This window comes from Geotrypetes seraphini, chromosome 8, assembly GCF_902459505.1.
Source record: "Geotrypetes seraphini chromosome 8, aGeoSer1.1, whole genome shotgun sequence".
In the NCBI taxonomy this organism is placed as follows: Eukaryota; Metazoa; Chordata; class Amphibia; order Gymnophiona; family Dermophiidae; genus Geotrypetes; species Geotrypetes seraphini.
In genome coordinates this window covers 12783901-12804923 of record NC_047091.1, presented here as the reverse complement: position 1 = coordinate 12804923, position 21023 = coordinate 12783901, and the positions used below count along the sequence as shown (strand labels likewise).

At 43.6% G+C, this 21023-nt stretch overlaps 1 protein-coding gene across 7 annotated transcripts in view; it reads right to left on the bottom strand.

The window, feature by feature from the left end:
- HIVEP3 (HIVEP zinc finger 3) overlaps positions 1 to 21023 on the bottom strand; it is a 391298-nt gene that overhangs the window by 125191 nt on the left and 245084 nt on the right. For 2 of the 7 annotated variants that reach the window (XM_033954082.1, XM_033954083.1), the window contains one exon: positions 15203 to 15360. The exons of the other annotated variants lie outside the window; for them this stretch is intronic. The gene's annotated coding sequence lies outside the window, so the exon portion shown is untranslated. The remainder of the gene's footprint in view (positions 1 to 15202; positions 15361 to 21023) is intronic. 7 annotated transcript variants of the gene reach the window in all.

Here is a 21023-nt window from a genome sequence, read left to right as displayed (position 1 = left end):
GTTTTAAGATAATCTTTGTTTCATCCTCAATGAATACTTTTTGAAAGTACATACCTTATCTTTGTCTTTCCTATCTTCAATGGAGTTCTTTTCATTAATCAATTGTTACACTGTAAACCGCTTAGGACAGTAAAATGCAGGAGCGGTATATCAAATCTTAAATAAACATAAACTTAGCCAAAAGGAAAGATTAAAAAAAACTATAAAGAGTTTTACCTCATGCAAAATTGTCATTTCTTTAATAAGACATTAACTCTTTTCTATGAGGCCCTTCAAGTACCTACAAATCCAAAATGTGGCCCTGCAAAGGTTTTGAGTTGGAGACCCCTGAACTAGGAGGAGGGGATTGAAATGCCTCTGTGGTTGGGTGACACACATGTAGGTTTGCCAAATACACACAAATATGCTCCTAATGTGCAATCTATATGTGTTAATTAGTGTCATATGTACATGTAAAGTCCTGTGCTTTTCACATGTATGTTACCCACATTTATATTTCTAAAACTGATCGTCCTACTAAGCAACCAGTACCTTAACCCAGTGATTCCCAACCCAGTCCTGGAGGAACACCAGGCCAATCGGGTTTTCAGGCTAGCCCTAATGAATATGCATGAGAGAGATTTGCATATGATGGAAGTGATAGGCATGCAAATTTGCTTCATGCATATTCATTAGGGCTAGCCTGAAAACCCAATTGGCCTGGTGTTCCTCCAGGACAGGGTTGGGAACCACTGCCTTAACCTATACATACAGCACATACAGGAGGGGGGTTATGTTGTATTTAGATGGCTCTCACTCATGCAAATGTATATTTCTAAAATGATGCCCAAATTCTATGCATTGTCACTTCTGCATGTATTATCGAGGAACGACTTTCTTCCTAAAATGAGGCTGCACACGTGGAAGGATATGGCTTTGAAAATAGCATGTTTTTAAAGCAAGTAACACCTGCCCGGTCCTGTTTTACATTTTAATGAGGTATCAACAGTGAGACATTGGGTTTTATAGTTATTGCCCAGATTCCAACTGGCACAGTAGTACTGGAATCAATTTACACACACCAAGTTAAAGGCTATAAAAGAAAATTATTGACTTTACATAAAATATACCAGCATACCATTTGCAAGGTCACAACCTCCTACAATAATTTATAACATAGAAAAAAAAAATATATATCATATTGAGAGCCATTAAATCCACTCTAACAGTTTAATTGGGTTCTTCCTACCGTGTTTCCCCGAAAATAAGACACTGTGTTATGTTAATTTTGGGCCCCAAAAACGCACTAGGTCTTATTTTCGGGGTATGTCTTCTTTTTGCAATGTACAATTATCATCATCTCTCCCTTCCTCTCCTCCACCCCAATTATTCCTCTTTCCTTTCTCTCACCCAGATGTGTACATCTTTCCTCCCCTTTTACCCATTCCCTTGTGCCTTCCCTCCATCCCTCCCATCCCTTGTGCAGCAGAACCCTTGCACAGTTTCAATCCCTCCCTTCCCCCCCACCCCGTGCAGCATCTTTCTACCCCCCTTGCACAGCCGAACCCCTGCTGACACTTCCATCTTTCCCTCCCATTAGAACGCTGCCAACCGCAAGACCCATATACCTTTTAAAGGGCAGCGTCGGCAAAAATCTAATCAGACTGCTTCGTGGCCTTCTCCTTCCAGGGCGTTACTCTGCCGCATCACTGATGACATCATCAGCAAGGCGGCACATGGAACACCTGGGAGGAAGAAGGCCGCAAAACAGCCTGATTAGATTTTTGCTGATGCTGCCATTTACAAGGTATATCGGTCTCACGTTGGCAGCGTTCTAATGAGAGAGAGCGATGGAAGTGTCAGCGGCGGTTCGGCGGCAGGGTGGCGGGGCGGGAAGCGCTGCTGCTGGCAACTAGGGCTTATTTTTGGGGTAGGGATTATATTAAGACCTACCCCGAAAATCATGCTAGAGTTTATTTTTGGGGTAGGTCTTATTTTCGGGCAAACACGGTACTTCTCATATTCTACTACATAAATGTTTCAACGATTATCAGAAAAAAAAAAACAGTCATCATAAAATATTTCAATTTATAATTCAATATTTCTAGCTATCCTAACGGGGCAGTCTAGATGGACCTTGCTGGACTTTATCTGCTAAACAACAAAAGGATTATGGAACAGAAGATCAGATGTACTAGTTTGTAGCTTAATAAGCATCCAAACCAATCTTAAAAACAACCCACAAAGGATGTATACAGTCACAAGTGACCCACAAGATAAAAACCAATATAATGTATAAAACACAAATGACCTAACACGGGTCGTGTTTCAGCAAAATAAAATGCCTTCCTCAGGGGTCTTTTACGGTCCTTGGCTGTCTTAAAAATAGAAGCATGAAAGTCACAAAAAAATACAAGTAGTTTAAAAGGATACAAATGAACAGCAAAGCACACAAGTCTTCAGTGTAAGCTGGATTTTATCTGCTGTCATTTACTATAGAACTGAGATCAAACAACTGCTACCTTTGAGGTCTGCCAAGCTTTCCCTTACTAAAACTTTTTGCTGCCTTTCAAACAAGGTTACTTTCAAACTCATCTCGTAAACAAAATAGCTCTCCCTTGGGTATGAAAGACAGACAGACCCTATTGGTTTCCCTATAGGTCAACGCTGTAGGGTTTTGCATTCCACAGTGGCATCCATCTGGAACAGGCTCAGGGCTGTTGTTGATGATGAAATATTAAAAGGAAAACCATCATTAAAGCCGAACGCTCCAGATTCCTCCAATGCCCAACCTATGAGTTTCTTTAATGAAGAAGGAACCCGAGAGCTTGTCTCGACGGACTATGGTAACACGGGGCCGGGAGGCCTCGTGTTGCCCGCGAGGCAAGTTGGGAGGGGGGGGGGGGGGGAGAGGACCGTTAGTTAGGGAAACTTATTGGAAGGAATAGGGGAGGGATTCCCGCCTAAAGACAGGGCTAGGATAGGGTGAAGTCGAGGTAGAGGGGCGGGCAGAGGGAATGGATAAATTGGGACCCTGGAGGACTCAAGTTGTCTCAGGTCCTCCAGGGCGGATTTTCTCCCTCCCACCCTCCCTCGGTGGTGGCCTTGGTGGCTCAGGGAGGCGGGTCTCCCGAGCTACTGGGTGCTGGGGCTCATCCGGCGATGAGCAGGGGGCCGGCTGGGAGCCGTGCCTTGGGGTCAGGTGACCCGGGTTAAAGGGGCATGAGGTCATGCCACCCCTCAGACGCTTGCTGTTTGTGGCGGGGTCGGGGGCAAAGGTTAATGTTTACGTGGAGTAGCTCGGGAGGAGCTTGCTGATGTTGTTTGTCAATTGAGGGTCAATATGTTTATGAGGTTAAGTTATTCATGTTAATTTATTGTTATGGTGGATTAAATAAAGAGCTGCAGCTATATACCATAATAAAGTGTGTTGGTTGTTATTTAGGGGTGGGTTATGGAACAAAAGGGGTGTTGATGGATAGCAACAGAGACTATCCAGATCCCGCTGTTATTATGGTTGTTTACAAATATGTTAAGTCTTCTACAAATTCCTTCAATTATGAGTCTTCCGAGTGCTTCTATTCTTCTGTTTGGCTCTTGGACCAATACGACCCCCCCCCCCCAAAAAAAAAATGCAGACACTGAGCTAAAGATTTGGCAGAGAAACCGAGTTGCGACCTAGACAAGGCAGTTAACTGACATACTATTGTATTACCTTATCTCGTTGCCTCTGGAAATGGATTTTCTGAAACTGGACTACGCGCCAAAGCAAGCAGACATCAGTCTTAACTATTGGCTAAATTATAAACAAAGGTCATTGATAATATAACGGCCAATATGTTCCCAGGAAAGAAGTGGATGCTTATCAAACACTTCATTTAAATCTTGAGCACCGTGAATTTATGATCACTCCATGTCTAGAAGGGAGAAACATGTCTACTTCGGTCACTGAAGGTCATCTCAAGGATGCCAACAACAACAACAACAACAACAAAAAAAGGAAAACTCCTGCTCCGTTTTTTTGTATTGATTTTCACAGGAAGGCAAAAATCAGAATCGATTAGATGTATGCACTCTGACTTGCTGGTTCTGCACATTTCATAGCTTTTGATTGGGTATACTTCGTGCTCAAACACTACAGATTATCATTTTGATGGGAGAAGTCCAAAACGAATATCATGGACTGGTATTCAAGGACCTCAGTCTTCCTCTTCTCTTACCACCTCCCCCCACCTCCCATTTTATAAAGCCACATTAGGGTTTTTTATTGCAGGCTGCAGCAGTAACTTAACTATGTCAGGATTTAAAAAAAAAAAAAAAAAAAAAAAAATCAGTTCTTTTATTACGTATCTATAAAAATTAGGGTACTAACGGCTGATTCCTATCAGAACTTCAAAAGTGTATGTCCTGCTAATAGAAGAGAGGAGAAAGATGTCACTTGAACATCCAAACTTCATTGGCTCCCAATTCACTCCAGAGTCCTCTTTAAATGTGCCTGTTTAGCTTTCAAGATCCTACATGGCATCCTCCCTCCCGTTATCCCTCTCTTCTGGAACTCCTCTAACCCTAATTCCACTAGATCCTCCCAAAAACTTAAACTATCATTCCCCTCTGCAAAAGGTATATCCCGCATAGGAAAACTAGGAACATCCCTCCCCTTTAGAACCACAGAACTCTGGAACAACCTCACATCCCCGCTCAGAATTTCAAACTCCCTCCAATCCTTCCGCAAACACCTGAAAACTTGGCTCTTTTCAAAAACCTAACACCTCCCGCTCTTTGGTTCTTTATCTTCCTAGCTCCTTTCCTATAACCCTTCATTGTAGCTCCTTTTCAATCTAACCCTGTAAACCGTGCTGAGCTCTACGCTTGTGGAGATGGTGCGGTATACAAACCTAAGGTTTAGTTTAGTTTAAGTGACTTGTCCAAGGTCGCAAGAAACCACAGTGGGAATCTGAATCCTCCTGGTTCTCAGATCACTATGCTAACCATTAGGTCACTCCTCCACTGTGTATCTTCTCTAGTGGGTGTAGTGAAAACTCATTTTTAAATAATTACTGAGCAACATCCCTCCCCCTAATTAAAAAATATATATATATATCAATTTCCATCATTTCACCTTTTAAAAATAGCCCCAAAATACTGTGCATCTTGGTGGAAATGCAACATCTGTTATTTTATCTCATGGAAGCTTCCAAATGCCACCGCCCATGTCCCCAGGGACAGGTTTGACTATTTGGTATAACTGACAGGATCCCCGCTGTTAACACTTAAAAGCATCTGCTCACCAAATATGTTCTGAGGCATTCACAGAGGCTGAATCGGCTGCACTGGAACAGACTGACGATTCAGGGCAAAGTAGCAAAAAGAGAGAGACGCGCACAGTGTACAGTGAAGTACGAACGGATGCCAGCATGCAGTGTCTGGGAGACAGTATTCCGATTGCCCTAGCCTGGCAGGGATGCGCTTCTTGTGCATGCTAAATCTGCCCATCACCGCCAAAGCAGCTGGATTATTTTCCTCCAACTATGAGATCATGCCAACTGCTACGAGGAAGCACAAAGCAAAGGACAGATTCGCCTCTCCGTGTCTGCTAGGTCTCTCATGCGCACGAAGGCTGGCAAGGTTACAGTACACATTTCTCATCTCTTCTGCCTTCTGATTTTCCTTCACAACAGCAGTGTGTCCTAGGTCATAAATATTACTTGAAAATAAATGGATCGATGTACGTTTAGAAGCAACTATTAAGCATGTAATATTTCGCACATCCTTGGGAGAAATATATTGCCGGTGCATTGGTGTATAAATCATCAGACCTTGAAGTCTTCCCATTTAACAAAATGGTGCAACTCCTGCCCCCCTCCTCAAAATAGGTACAGCATGGAAAGCAGCAGTGCAAGCTTCCCTCACACATATAACACCCCCCCCACACACACACACCAGCACAGAAAGAGGTTGAATATAGGCAGAGAATGCCTCCCTACTGTTCCAACAGGGTGCCACATAGGCAGGCCTCTTGCTTTCTCTCACACACATTCGCTCTGTCTCTGTGTTTCACTGCAGAATAAGTACAGAAAGAGGGTTCATAGACAACGGCGCGAAAGACAAAGGCGCGCCCGGACAATTGAGCGCAGCGCGGAGGCGTGCGCCGCTCAAAATTAGTTTTTAGGGGCTCCGACGGGGGTTTTTGTTGGGGAACCCCCCCCACTTTACTTAATAGATATCGCGCCGGCGTTATGGGGGTTTGGGGGGTTGTAACCCTCCACATTTTACTGTAAACTTAACTTTTTCCCTAAAAACAGGGAAAAAGTGAAGTTTTCAGTAAAATGTGGGGAAAATGTGGGGGGTTACAACCCCCCAAACCCCCCACAACACCCCCACAATGCAGCGCGATGTCTATTAAGTAAAGTGGGGGGTTCCCCCCCACGCCCCCCTGTCGGAGCCCTAAAAACAGTAATTTTGAGCGGCGTGCGCCTCCGCGCTGCGCTCAATTGTCTGGGCGCGCCTTTATCCCGGCGCGCTTTTGATCTGACACCCAGAAAGAGCACCAGAAGCGAAAGCTTCACACGCACACTTTCCCACAGAAAGGGTCTGTCCGCTTCTTCCTCCAAATTCATGGGTTTGGGACTCGCGACTTCAGTTATTCGTAAGTTTCTAAACCCTAACCCACCCCCCACCCCCCAGGATCTCTCTGCCCCGTACAGAGCCGTCAACAAGAATGGCTGCCGTGAGTTCCCACGGTTTCCCGCAACTACAGCGGGAATTTATGGCGGCCGTTTTTGATCACGGGGCAGGGGCGTAGGAAGATCGCTCCTGCTCCGCTTCACCGCTAGACCAATAGGGTAAGGTGTGGAGAGGTCCGGGAGGCGGGGGTAGGTCAGAGTCGGCCCTAAAAGCTATTCACGATTTTTCCATATTCGCGGGCCGACTCTGCCCCTAACCTCCTCGAATATGGAAGGAGAAGCGTATTAGGGATGTGTATTTATTAGAGATGTAAACCTTGATGCATGAGGGCATCCATGGTATTCTGTAACACTAGGAACAAGTTTCTGGAGTGCCCCGACCTGCCCATGCGCTCCCTTTACAGCTACAGATGGATACACTTAGCCCCTTATCCGGTATATTTCTGTGCTGATCTACTGTTTCAGTATAGTTTCAGAGCCCTGAAGAAAGTTATAATCATTTCAACTTGGACCCAGCATGACAACAAAATTAGGCCACAAGGATGTCACTACGAGATCAGTGCTCCTACAGTAAGGGCAGTAAAGGGTAAAGAGGATGGGACTTGATACACTGCTTTCTCTGTGCAATTTACACCAATGTTTTCCAACTCGGTCCTGGAGTATTTCCTTGCCAGTCAGGCTTTCAGGATATCCATAATGAATATGCATGAAAGAAATTTGTATATCACAGACCGGCTAGGTGGTAACTCCGGGGCAGAGTTGAGAAACACCGATTTACACAATCAAAGCAGTTTACACAGGGCAACAAAGTGTTCAAGTGACTTGACCAGAGTCACAAGGAGTTGCAGTGGGAATCGAACTCACAAACTCGGGGTGCCGAGGCAGCTGCTTTAACCACTAGGCCACTCAGAAAGGGCTGAATGTGATCTTTTTTTAACAGGAGAGAGAACTGCTACAGAAACAACATTTTGGGAAACTTCACTGGATCAGCCTGTTAATGGGGGAAGGGAGGAGAAGCTACTTCCCTACAAAGAGCAGCCAAGGTTATCCCAGCTCAAACGTTGCCCATTTGACTGTGCATTTCCAATGTAGTCACTACCACATTTGACCTTAGATCGCCAAGACTCTCCACTCCAGCATTTCCACCGAGATGCACAGTATTTTGGGGCTATTTTTAAAAGGTGAAATGATGGAAATTGATTTTTTTTTTTTTAAATTAGGGGGAGGGATGTTGCTCAATAATTATTTAAAAATGAATTTTTACTACACCCACTAGACAAGATGCACAGTGGAGAAGTGACCTAATGGTTAGCACAGTGGCCTAAGAACCAGGGGGATTCAGATTCCCACTGTGGTTTCTTGCGACCTTGGACAAGTCACTTAACCCTCTGTTGTACTGAGAACAAAATTTAGGTTATGAGCCCAATAGAGACAGGGGAAATACCTGGTTTTACAGAAAGCAGTATATCAAGATTCTGAGAGTACTGTGTTATTTTCTCAGTAAACTTACATGCAGCGACATATTTGCTAACTAATACCAGCTCCCCATCTCATTCCAAATATCCAGTATTTTTCACATTCTGGACCGGAGCGGATTTCTTTTTTATTTTATAAACTACAACAGTGTAATACATTTGATTGAATACAGAAAAATATTACAGAGATTACACCATTTTATACAATTAGTATATAGAACCATAACTTTACCCACCCACCCTTCTATCAATTATTAATAATACAAGACATTGTTATTTATTACATTGATATGAAGAATTAATATCAATTTCTCAATTACCTCCCCCACCCCGGATGTGTACGGAAAAACTTAGAAGAACCATTAATGTGAAGCACCAAATAAAGCCAATGGACTCCATTGGATTGCACTGGATTGCAAACCGGAGCAGATTTCTAAGTTCCCCACTGACACCAGGCTGCGCTCTTGAAAAAAGATCTTTGTTTTGTAATTTGGCCCGGCCCCCTCCCCCCCCCCGGCATAGTTTAAATAGAGAAAATTATGTGCTGACAAGCCAGTGTTGAATAAATGGCATAATTTCTTTGGGCCACTTGAGTTCAATAGGAAAACCCCAGGCAGGATGGAAGACTTCAACCATTTCCACCCCCCCCCCCCCCGACATTTCCACCAATAAATGAGACAGACATCGAGCTCAACTGCTCTCCGTTTCAACACATTAACATCTCCAGCTGCCTGTCAGACAGGCTAGTATGTTAGATAATTCTGTTGCACCGAGGCTGCTTAAAACTGGCTATTAAATCTTGTGCTTTGTATGGGGACTGTTGTACATGAAGCTTTGTGCAAAAAAATAAAAATAAAAAGTACAGCAGAGCTTAGATAAAAGACAGCTGTTTACCACTCCGAAAGGAAGAGATACTTGAAGAATGAGCTGCTATATTAAAAAAAAAAAAAAAAAAAAAAAAGGATTGTTCTGTTGTTATGGCAACCCACATTCCTAAAAAAAATGTAGACAAAATTTTACCACCTTAAGTTGTCATTGGTAATAGGCCTTTTAAAGGTGGCACAGATACGAAACACTTTCACGTTGCATAACCGACCAGTACTAGCAGAAAATATCTGATTTCATTTTTAATAAAAAGCGGGTTTAGTGTTGGGTCAGCCCATTGGTTACATGCAGGATCAGTCCTAGACCTAGCGGTTGGCGGTGACTGGAAATGCTGCGGACATAAATGCTCACAGCGCCTCCGAGAGTCCTGACTCAAGAACACACTGTCAGGTTCTGAAGGGAACCCATGGGTCCCAGAATTCTAATCAACAATTGGCTGGATGCCAAGGCTGTCAATAGAATTGGGCATGCAGGGTAATGCATAAGAATAGCCTTACTGGGTCAGACCAATGGTCCATCAAGCCCAGTTGCCCGTTCTCACGGTGGCCAATCCAGGTCACTAGTACCTGGCCAAAACCCAAGGAGTAGCAACATTCCATTCAGAATCCTAAAGAACAGCAAGAATCCGGAACCCCGAAGAGTAACAAAAGATTCCAGAATCTGAAGTAGTAGCAACATTCCATGCTACCAATCCAGGGCAAGCAGTGGCTTCCCCCATGTCTCTCCTAATAACAGACTATGGACTTTTCCTCCAGGAACTTGTCCAAACCTTTCTTAAAACCAGCTACGCTATCCGCTCTTACCACATCCTTTGGCAACGCGTTCCAGAGCTTAACTATTCTCTTTGAGTGAAAAAAATTTTCCTTCCATTGGTTTTAAAAGTATCTCCCTGTAACTTCATCGAGTGTCCCTCTAGTCTTTGTAATTTTTGACAGAGTGAAAAATTGATATAAGAACATAAGAAATACCCTGGGTGGCAACCTTTCCAATACTTTCCTCCTTTAGCTTGGGGTAGGTCTATTTGGAACGAAATCCCAAGAGAAAGCTGTTATGTAGACAAGGAAAGACCATCCTATGTCTCATTTATCACATACAGAAGTCATGCCATTGACATAACTGTGTTCCTTTTTAAAGGCCAAGAATGCGACTGGTGTACTGAAAGATTTAGAGGTTTGAACAAGAGCCTTAAAAGATCTGAGGCCAGAGGTGCTCAAAGTCAGCCCTTGAGCTCCACACCTAGTCAAGGGTCTTCAGGATTTTCACAATGAATATGCACGAGATCCATTTGCATGCAAATAAATCTCACACGTATTCATTGTGGAAATCTTGACGACCAAACTGGGTTGCGAGCCTTGAGGACCCCTGACTTAGGCTCTGCTACATACACACGTGGGTTCTTGACATTATGGACTTCCGTACAAACTTTTTGTCATAAGCTTGCTGTGCCGTATACGGACCATCTCTCTTGCTACATTCTCGGTAACTTTTTCCCTGCTTTCCGCAAGCAAGATTTCTTCTACTGATGCCAAAGTCCATCTTCCCTTAAGGGAGCAGCTGCCCTGATCATTAATGGGTTTCCTTTGTTACCTTCCAGCTCCTTCTTGGATATTGTGTCGACTCTGGAAATGAATGCATTTTCTCTGAATGCTCCGACGTACAATGCTCCATAGTAATAAGGAAAATGTAAATACACAGCACACAAAAACTGCCAGGCATCGCCAAGCTACAAGGAACACGTGGGAGGGGTGGGGGGGTCATCCGTTCTTTAAAATTCAGACGTTCCTCCTATTTTTGTCAACATACATGTTAAAAAGCCCATGCACACAGTAGCTTAAAAATATAAAAAGGACTACGTCTGCCTTAAAATCATGGGGAAAACGTTGTTGACGCGTGATAAGTCTCTGGAACAATCTGCCACCTCAATTAAGATGAGGTAATTTCAACAGATGCATTTTAATCATGAATTGTGCTGGTCTCTGCTGCCAGTAACAAACAGTGCAGAGGAACTCGTGCACAAAACAGCAGAATCGGCACCGGAAAGAAGAACGTACCTCTCTGCGGGACCAGTGTAAGAATTTTCCAAGGTTTCTGCTGCTGCTTGTGGGCTTTTGAGATTACAGCACTCCAATTTTCACGTGATGGATAAAGAAAGATCACAAAGGAAAGCCTGGAAACTGAACTATATAAGTATTAGAAATGTACACGTGATCTCATTTTAATGAATAAAGTCTCCACTTAAGTCAGAAAACTTTTGACTAAAGATGTGAACGCTGCCCTATTGTCCCCTATAGGAGGATATGGTGTCAGGTCAAAAGCGCGCCGGGAGAAAGGCACGCCCAGACAATTGAGCGCAGCGCGCGCCGCTCTAAATTACTGTTTTTAGCGCTCCGACGGGGGGGGGGGCATGGGGGGGAACCCCCCACTTTACTTAATAGAGATCGCGGGCATTGTGGGGGCGTTGTGGGGGGTTGTAACCCCCCACGTTTTACGGAAAACTTCACTTTTTCCCTGTTTGTAGGGAAAAAGTTCAGTTTACAGTAAAATGTGGAGGGTTACAACCCCCCAAACCCCCCATAACGCAGGCGCGATGTCTATTAAGTAAACTGGGGGGAGTTCCCCAACAAAATCCCCCGTCGGAGCCCCTAAAAACTGTAATTTAGAGCGGTGCGGCAGTGCGCGCTGCGCTCAATTGTCGGCGCACGCTTGTCTTTCATGCCGTTGTCTATGAACCGGAGGATATATATATTTATATATATATATATATATATATATATATATATATATATATATATATATATATATATATATATATATACATATATATATATACATATACATATATATATATATATATATATACATATACATATATATATATATATATATATATAGGGGTCTTTTTGCTAAGGCACGCAAGCCATTTTAGTGCACCCCATTCTAGGAACGCATTAGCATTTAGCATAGAAACATAGAAGATGACGGCAGAAAAGGGCTACAGCCCATCAAGTCTGCCCACTCTGCTTACCCACCCCCTGTCTATGCCCTAATGACCCAATTTCCTTATCTTGACCCTCGTAGGGATCCCACATGGGTATCCCATTTATTCTTAAAGTCTGGCACGCTGTCTGCCTCGATCACCTGCACTGGAAGCTTGTTCCAATGATCAACCACTCTCTCTGTGAAGAAATACTTTCTGGTGTCGCCATGAAATTTTCTGCCCCTGAGTTTGAGCGGGTGCCCTCTTGTGGCCGAGGGTCCCTTGAGAAAGAAAATATCATCTTCCACTTCGACACGTCCCGTGAGGTACTTAAATGTTTCGATCATGTCTCCCCTCTTCCTACGTTCCTCAAGAGTGTAGAGCTGCAATTTGTTCAGTCTCTCTTCGTACGAGAGACCCTTGAGCCCCGAGATCATCCTGGTGGCCGTCCGTTGAACCGATTCAATTCTGCGCACATCTTTACTGTAATGTGGCCTCCAGAATTGCACACAGTACTCCAGATGAGGTCTCACCATAGCCCTGTACAACGGCATTATGACTTCAGGCTTTCGGCTGACGAAACTTCTATTGATACAACCCAATATCTGCCTTGCCTTAGATGAAGCCTTCTCCACTTGATTGGCAGTTTTCATGTCTACACTGATGATTACTCCTAAATCTCGTTCTGCTGAAGTCCTAGTTAAAGTTTCTCCGTTCAAGAAGTACGTCCTGCATGGATTTCCGCTTCCGAGGTGCATGACCTTACATTTCTTAGCATTGAAGCCTAGCTGCCAGGTTGAGGACCAACTTTCCAATGTAAGCAGGTCCTGCGCCATATAATTCTGTAAACTGCATTCACTTACTATATTACATAGTTTGGCGTCATCGGCGAATAGTGTTATTTTACCTTGAAGCCCTTGAGTCAGATCCCCTATGAATATGTTGAAAAGGAGTGGACCCAGGACCGAGCCCTGCGGCACTCCACTGGTCACCTCCGATATTTTAGAGAGGGTACCATTAACCACCACCCTCTGAAGTCTGCCACTCAGCCAATCATTGACCCATGCAGTTAGTGTCTCTCCTAACCCCATCGATTCCATCTTGCTTAGCAGCCTGCGGTGTGGGATAGCGTGCGTTAATATTTAGCGTGGGCTAAAACAGCTAGGGAGCCTTAGTTAAAAGGACCCCATAATTAAAAAAAAAAAATTTCATCCTGCACTCTCCCTGCTTTTGCTGTGGCGGCACCTTACCCCAGCTAGGCCAGGCAAGCATGTGGCTCTGTTCCAAAAGACGATGAGGACGGCCGCTTCAGAAAATAATCTGCCCTGCATCCCCAGTTCTTCCAGTCTGTCTGTGCTGCTCTGCAGACTCTCCAGAGAGCAGTGGGAGAGAGGCTGATGGGCAAGGGGCCTTGCAAAGTGTCAGAGAGGAAATATTGATTGACTGACTGTAAACCACAGCACTTATGTCGGCTTTTCTCTTTTCTTTTTGGCCAAGGATCAAATCATGCGAGTTATCATCCCAGACTACAAAACAACTTAAAAACAAAAACCAACCTTGACTTTTTCTTCTTCAAAAATTCTTACCCTTCACGCACATATCAAGAACCAGATAGGGCGGGTTTCCAAACTGTTCTATGGCCCCCCCCCCCAATTTTATAGCATATTTGAATGAATAAATATGTTATACTAATATTGATGCAAACATTTTATTGCAAATTGCATTGGCTCCCTGTGACTGCCTAAGTGCAGTTTAAATTAAATTAGGTGTTATGGTCTTCAATATTCTGACTGGTAACGTTCCTTCGTACTTATCAGATACTATAACCTTACTGCAGGGATCCTCTATAAGATATAATACTAGGAATCTTTTTTTTTTTTTCTGAAATTCCCTATGTTTAAGAATTTAAGATCAATTAAGCAGTTTCCTTCTTCCACCCATGATCAGATGGCCAAGTTTTGGAATCAATTTCCATCCTATCTAATAAAAGACTAAGCGCACATGCGCACTTAGGATTTCGTGTTGCCTGCCGCTGTGGTGTGTGTTCCGTGGCAGCCAACCCAGCGGCAGGGAACATTCTGGCCACTCCCCTCCTCCTGCCCTCACTCACCCTGGAAGCCAGGCAAGCTCTCTCCCTGCCCGCGTCCTCGGCAGGGAACACACCTCGGCCCTCACTCGTCACCACCGCTGCTGATCCTCCTGTAAAGAGCAGCATGCGATGGTGGCTGGCTTTAGCGAACCTCGCAGGCCACTCTCCAACCTCGGTAGCACGTTCCCTCTGATGCACGGGATCGCATCAGAGGGAACGTGCTACCGAGTTGGAGAGTGGCCTGCGAGGTTCGCTAAAGCCGGCTACCATCGCAGGCTGCTCTTTACAGGAGGATCAGCCACTACGGGGAAACTTCAGCCGCAGCAGGCCAGCCCGCAGGAAGAGAAGAGAAGGGGGAGGGGCCGAATGGAGCAGGACAGCTCACAGTAAGAGAAGGGAATGGGGGTGGGGGAAAATGCTGCTACTGCTTCAGCAGGGACCTGGAGGGGAAGGGAAATACCGCTGCTGCTTCTGCAAAGGAAAGTGTGGGGTGGGGGGAGAGAAGGGAATGGGGGTGGGGGAAAATGTTGCTACTACTTCACAGGGATCTGGAGGGGAAGGGAAATATCACTGCTGCTTCTGCAAAGGAAAGTGGGGGGGGGGGAAGAAAAGGGAATGGGGGGGTGGGGGAAAATGTTGCTACTACTTCACAGGGATCTGGGGGGAAGGGAAATATCACTGCTGCTTCTGCAAAGGAAAGTGGGGGGGGGGAGAGAGACAGAATGAAATACAGACAGACAAAGGAGGCCAGGGAGAGAGACAGACAGAAATAAAGACAGACAGGGGACCAGAGAGACAGACAGAAAGAAAGACAGACAGACAAAGGGTGCCAGGGAGAGAGAGAGAAAAATAGCAGAGGGAGAGAGACAGAAAGAAAGGAAGAAAGAAAGAGACAGGAGCAGGGAGAGAGACATAAATAAAGACAGACAGACAGGCATATATTCTAGCATCCGTTAATGTAACGGGCTTAAACATTAGTTTACAATTAGATCTTGTGATCATTATCTTAGTTTTCTACAGATGTAAACCCATCCATTCCATAATTCTGGCAATTAATATGTTGTTCACTTGTTGAGATATTTTGTAATTCCTGGATGATTGATTCAGTTCTTACCTTATGGAATCCGTACTAGAACTGTTAAGGTCTATGTGGTAGTCTTTTGGTGCTTTGAACGGGAGTGCTGATTAGCAGGCCTAGATGATGAAGATGGCCGACTGTGGCGACGTTTAGTATTACAATAGTGTAAACATCTGGATGGGGCAGAGAACCACCTATAAGATGACGAAGATGTAGAGGCTTGAGGATTAAGGTTTAGACAAAGTTGTCATTGTGTCTGTATATTTTTTTTTTTTTAAATTCAATCAGCCACCTACTCAATCTTATCTCTAAACATACCACCACCCGTGCAGGAAACATCAGAAAAGTGCTCCTGCACCGAGGCTCCAGGATTAGAGACTCTGAGTCAAGACAAACGGTGCATGGCTACTGTCACCGCAGATGTACAAGAACAAACACTGAATGCATCGAATATGCCTCTAGCTAGAAACTTCCTCGTAGTAAATAAGTTCATAGATAAAACTTGAAATTCCTTGAACTTTTCTTGAGGGAGGAACTCCTCCGAAGCTGGAACTTGTTGAAAGAAAGAAAAAGAAAGAAAGAAAGAAAGAAAGAAAGAAAGAAAAAGAAAGAAAGAAAGAAAGAAAGAAAGAAAGAAAGAAAGAAAGAAAGAAAAAGAAAGAAAGAAAGAAAGAAAAAAGAAAGAAAGAAAGAAAGAAAAAGAAAGAAAGAAAGAAAGAAAGAAAGAAAGAAAGAAAGAAAGAAAAAGAAAGAAAGAAAGAAAGAAAGAAAGAAAGAAAGAAAGAAAGAAAAAGAAAGAAAGAAAGAAAGAAAGAAAGAAAGAAAGAAAGAAAGAAAGAAAGAAAGAAAGAAAGAAAGAAAGAAAGAAAGAAAGAAAGAAAAAGAAAGAAAAAAGAAAAATAAGAGATGTTTAAATACATTCAAGGCATATATTGGAGGAAAGTCTTTATTGAGAGGAAGGTCTGGAATGAGGGGGCATAAATGGAAGGGAAGTGAGACTTGGAAGTAATCTGAGGAAATTTGTCTAGGAAAGGGTGGTAAACTCACAGAACAGCTTCCCGGTGGAGGTGATGGAGACAAAGAGTATCTGAATCCAAGAAAGCTTGGGATAAGTACATTGGATCTCTAAGGGAGAGGACAGGATAACAGATGACATGGATGGGCAGACTGGATAGGTCATATGGTTTTTAATCTGCCTCCACTTCTCTCTCTATACATGTAAAATGAAAATTACCCTCTAACTAGTGAAGGAGAAAAAAGTAGTAGCGAGACCCGAGTAGCTTCCTGCCCTGGGACTGATTTCAAGAAACTTGCAGCAGGAAGCGGGCCAGGGTGTGCTGTGGCTCTGGCAGACTCAGCCTATCAGGATATATTTACAACCTGGCGTTTAACCACCACTATTCTTAGAGGCACGTGGGCAGCAAGGGAGAAGGGCTCCTTCTATTTTTGTTCGACCCTGAGCACGTGTTAGCCTTAATAGCAGATTTTTTTTTTTCCCTGTCTACCTAACACACAAAAGTGCCAAAGAGCAATGTTTTGCAATTTCAGAGCTAAAATGCCAGACTCTCCTGGTAACTTAATACCATCAATCAGGTCTAGAGTTTATGAAGAACATGAGCATAGGAGGGAAGGGAGTTGCCTGGCTACTGAGTGTGATAATGGTGCAGCCTCTGTAGCTCTCCCAATCTTAATTGATCTGAGCAGGAGAGCCAGACTCAGGAATCAAATACAGGTTGCCAGCATGAGCCAGATTGGACTGGTGGGACTGTTTGGGTCAGCTACCTTCGGGGGACATCTCACTGGAAGCCTCTCAGTGGGTGGTGGTTACCACCATTACAAGCCCCTCAGCTGGGAAGCACATTACTTGGGCCAGGAGACCCTGGAGTTGCCAAGGTCCATCAACCTCCTGGAGATGCAGGCAGTACACTTGGCCTTGAGGTAGTTCCTTCTCCAGCTTCTGGGATAGGCAGGCTGAGTGGTGAACATTGCCACAGTGGCAGCTTACATAAATAAGGTGAGACTTGGAGCCAGGTGGTGGCATAGGAAGCTGCAAGTCTCCTCTGCCGGGTGGACATGCATCTACTGGCACAGTCAGCGGTACACATACTGGGCAAGGACAATGTCCAGATGGACTTCTTCAACTGCTCCCAGTTGCACCTTGGGGAGTGGGAGCTGGAACTGAAGACCTACCAGCTCATTCAGGACCGCCAATGTTTGACTTGATAGCCACAAGCTCCAATACGATTCTTCAGCACTGGAAATAGATGCCTTGGTTCAGCTGTGGCCAGAGGAAATGGCCTTGTACGTCTTCCCTCTGTGGCCTCCGATAGGCCAGCACTAGTGCAGAATTGCATGTCATCCTTACCCTGTTCGTCTGGTGGATCTGAACTGGCCCTGTCGTCCATGATATATGAATCTAGTATGCCATTTTGAGATTAGGACCGGCATACAGTAGGTAGGAACAACCCCCAGTTGCTCCTCCATGTCGGCTCCAGTCTCAAAATGGTTGCTGTGACCTTCTGCAGCAGTCTCATTAGGCTGCCATGGGAAGTCGCAACAGCTATCTTGACTGTGGAGCCAACATGAGCGGGAGTGATTGGGGATCACCTGCCCCAAAGAAATCAGTAGACCACCTTTGGAGGGCATTCAGGTGGTGATGGGAGGAGGGAAGGCAGAGACCGGGTGCGGGGAAAATTGTGGTTTTAGCTGAAATGCCCTGGATTTCAGGCTAGTATCAGCACGGAAGCTGAAATCTGGGATAGAAGACAATGTCTTATTGCTAGGAATTATTAGAAAAACGATGGAGAACAAAACGGACAATATCATGTTTTTTTTCTACTCACCGCAGAATTTAGCTTTGGAATTTGTCGACCAAGTAGGTTTCTTGTTTTGTTTCTATTCATTTATAACCCACTTTTAACAGAGTGGCTCCCAATAAAACACTCACAATAGTTAAAGACATCAACATACATAGTACAAAACTACATCAACAGTTCGACGACCAGCGCCAACATCATCAATCTAAAACTCAGTACCCATAATTCATATTGAAAAACAAATGTCTCTTCAGCAATTTCTTGAAATCGCGCAAGTTTCCCTGCTTTCTATCAAGTTGACATCAAATTACAGACCCTATTTGTCAAGCTGACGGGAGGCTTGGCTAATCAGGATTTAGTAATATATTTGGATAAATTCAGCATACTGCAAGATAATCGGTCAGGTTTTCAATCTGGGTTTTAGTACGGAAACAGTTATTGCATCGTTGCTACATTTCCTTTATAGTTTATTCAGTCAAGGTACAAGTGCACTAGTTCTGTGGCTTGATTTAAGTAGAGCCTTTGGTTTAGTCGACCACGTTATCCTGATCGACTGTTTGGAGTCATTTGGAATTTCTGGCTATGCTTTAAAATGGTTTCAGGGTTTTTTTTTTGTTTTTTTTTTGAGTAAACGATCGTATAAAGTTTATAGCGATAATAAACAATCCCGCAGTTGGGCAAATTCTTGCGGAGTTCCCGAGTTTGCTTAATTTCTGTTTCATTTCTGTTATATTTCCTTTAATTTTCAGTTCTTTTTTCTATTTGTAATTGTAACTTATACATTTGCTTACCCCCCCCCCCCCCAAACACCCTTTTATAAAACCTTAGCGCAGTTTTTAGCGCCGGCAGTGATGGTAACAGCTCAGACGTTCATAGAATTCCTATGAGCATCGTCACGGCTGGCATTAAAAACCACACTACAATTTTGTAAAAAAAAAGGGGGTGGGAGATATTTTATTAAATCTAATGTTCCAATATTCTGATGTTTTCACACAAATGACGTTTTTCTTCTAGGCCCTTAGTTTAGGTTGTGGGCCCGTTTGGGACAGTGAGGAAGTTAATGTGTCTAATGTTTTAGTTTTGTAAACCACTTACTACTTATATAGAAGAGGTATATCAAGTTCAATAGATACAATTCAAGTTTCAAGTTTATTATAAAATTTGATTAATCGCCTATTCCAGATTCTAGGCGATGTACACTAGATAAAAATACAAAATATGGGAAACAAATCTCACAAACATGAATCTAGACAAATTAACTCAACAGATTCAAACATTCCTATACAAAATTTAAATCTATTAAATATAATAACTTATACAAACGATGTCAAAACAAGAGGGAAAATTATTAAGAAATTACAATCAGTGTTTAAGTCAATACATTTAAGGTAAAAACAAAAGGAGGGGAAACAAATGTAGATTATAATGAAATATTGAGTAAAGAGCCACTTAAGCCTGTCAGGTTTTCAGGGTAGCCACAATGAACACGTGGGAAATAAATCTGCGTGCACTACCTTCCACGGTATGTAAATTTCTCCCTTGTGGCTGAAACACGGGCCGTGATGGGGGTCCAGTATATGCTCTTTTACAAAGGACTTTACATGCCTGTCAAATTTTGTTTTTTTTAAATGTATGTTTTTGTGTGAATTTTAACAGAGATTCTACATCAGGGGTAGGGAACTCCGGTCCTCGAGAGCCGTATTCCAGTCAGGTTTTCAGGATTTCCCCAATGAATATGCACGAGATCTATTTGCAGGCACTGCTTTCAATGCATATTCATTGTGGAAATCCTGAAAACCCGACTGGAACACGGCTCTCAAGGACCGGAGTTCCCTACCCCTGTTCTACATTGTAAATAAACGTGTTTGTCCACACAGTGATGCGATCAGTGCCCCTTCCCCACTTCCTTGTCTAATCTCGCACGCATCTTCATTGTGGATTAGAAAGCACAGAAACTCAGTAATACAGTAGCAGATACACAAAGAATCAAACTAGATAATGACACGGTGACAAAATTAATCACCGTTCCCGTCCCCGCAGATAACTGCGGTAAACCATCTTCATGTCATTCTTTAAGGAGAGAGGGAAGAATCAGAGTATGAATGGCCACAACCACTGACCCTCAAGCTTTGCTCTGAAGAATGCTGGTGTAGAAGGACCGAGGTTGAAACAGACACTACAGAATGACAGTCTCTGGTATCCAGAGCAGATATTGTGATGTCATAATGCCTCATTCCACCAGTGCCTAAGAGCCAATCACATCAGTGATGTCACAGTGGCTTCATTATCCTTGGCTCACATAAGAATCAGAGTATGAATGGCCACAACCACTGACCCGCAAACTTTGCTTTGAAGAATGCTGGTGTAGAAGGACCGAGGTTGAAATAGACACTAGAAAATGACATGGGATTATTTCCTGCGGTTATCCCAGGGGACAGGAACAGTGATGAATTTTGTCACTGTGTCATTCTCTAAATCAAACCTAAGCAATAAAGAATTATTTGAACAATATATGGTTGCAGTACTTGGTTCATCATGTATTTATTAGGGGTATCTTGAGGATTGGGGAAAAAACCCTGCTTTAAATCAGTGCTTCTCATGTCGGCCCTGGAGTACCCCCAACCCTTGCCAGTTTTCAGGATATTCACAATGACTATGCACGAAAGATCTGCATACAATGGAGACAGTGTAAGCCAATCAATCTCGCGCATATTCATTGTGGGATCTCTTGAAAATCTGACTGGAAAGGGGGTAATTCCAGGACTGACTTGGGAAAACACCGCTTTAAATGAAAGAAATTCCAAATAATAATCTGGCCGATCCTTGTCCTACTCCTCAGTCTTTTACAGCTGAGCTTCACTCTGCGGACCCGACTGAGTTTCATGGATACTGCAATAAGTCAAGAAACCCCTGTACCGCTTCCCATCATTTTTAACTCCCAAAGCAAGCTCCATGTTTTGTTATTTATTTATTTTAAATAAAAAGTTACAAGGTTTAGGGCAGGGGTTCTCAACCCAGCCCTCAAGATACACCCAGTCTAT